Raw genomic sequence first — 692 nt, 5'->3', positions numbered from 1 at the left:
AGCTGCAGATGTTTAGAAGTAGCTGTTAAGCAAGGCTTACTTTGAATCCATTAGCTCCACAAGGCTAACTCAGTTAATAAATAAGTACTTGAAAATCAATCACCTTTGCACCTATCTATAAAGGCTTCAACGTATGATCAAATTTCAAATGAAAATGATTTAATAATCATTGCCAAAACTTGCAAATGTAAACAATCGAACAAACAACATAGGTTTTTTCCACCATACACAGAATTTTACAGAATTAAGATGAATAGCAATTTTGGGAACAATAAGGTTTCCTTGATACAAATAGGCAACCAAAGATCTATGCCTGTCTTAAGATTGCATCATTAATTACTTAAATTTACAGGATAGTACATGCTTCAGCAGCAGGTCTACCTCAATTACAATACAGAGATTTACATGGCTCTTGCACCAAGATGATATGAAAATTTGTGAAGTATTCCATATTTTTCATTCTTCAGATGCAAGAAATGAAAAACAGTTATTAAAAAGTTGATTACAAATATACAAGTGTAATAATATATGTAATTAATAGAAATAAAAGTTAGTTTGACATCAGTGTATTCAATCTTCACCGTTTTAGAAAGGCCTTTACATAGCATAACCTTTACAAAACTTTTGAAATAAGATAACATTGTCATTTTATCTTAAAATGTTTCTATATGGAATGCAATCTGAAAGGACAC

At 30.3% G+C, this 692-nt stretch overlaps 1 pseudogene; it reads left to right on the top strand.

The window, feature by feature from the left end:
- The first annotated feature begins 360 nt into the window (after positions 1-360).
- LOC122116272 lies at positions 361-457 on the top strand (annotated as a pseudogene).
- Positions 458-692: the final 235 nt, after the last annotated feature.

Source organism: Dipodomys spectabilis, unplaced genomic scaffold (assembly GCF_019054845.1).
Source record: "Dipodomys spectabilis isolate Male_0828 unplaced genomic scaffold, ASM1905484v1 ptg000129l, whole genome shotgun sequence".
Taxonomy (NCBI): domain Eukaryota; kingdom Metazoa; phylum Chordata; class Mammalia; order Rodentia; family Heteromyidae; genus Dipodomys; species Dipodomys spectabilis.
This window is presented reverse-complemented; position numbering and strand designations above follow the sequence as displayed.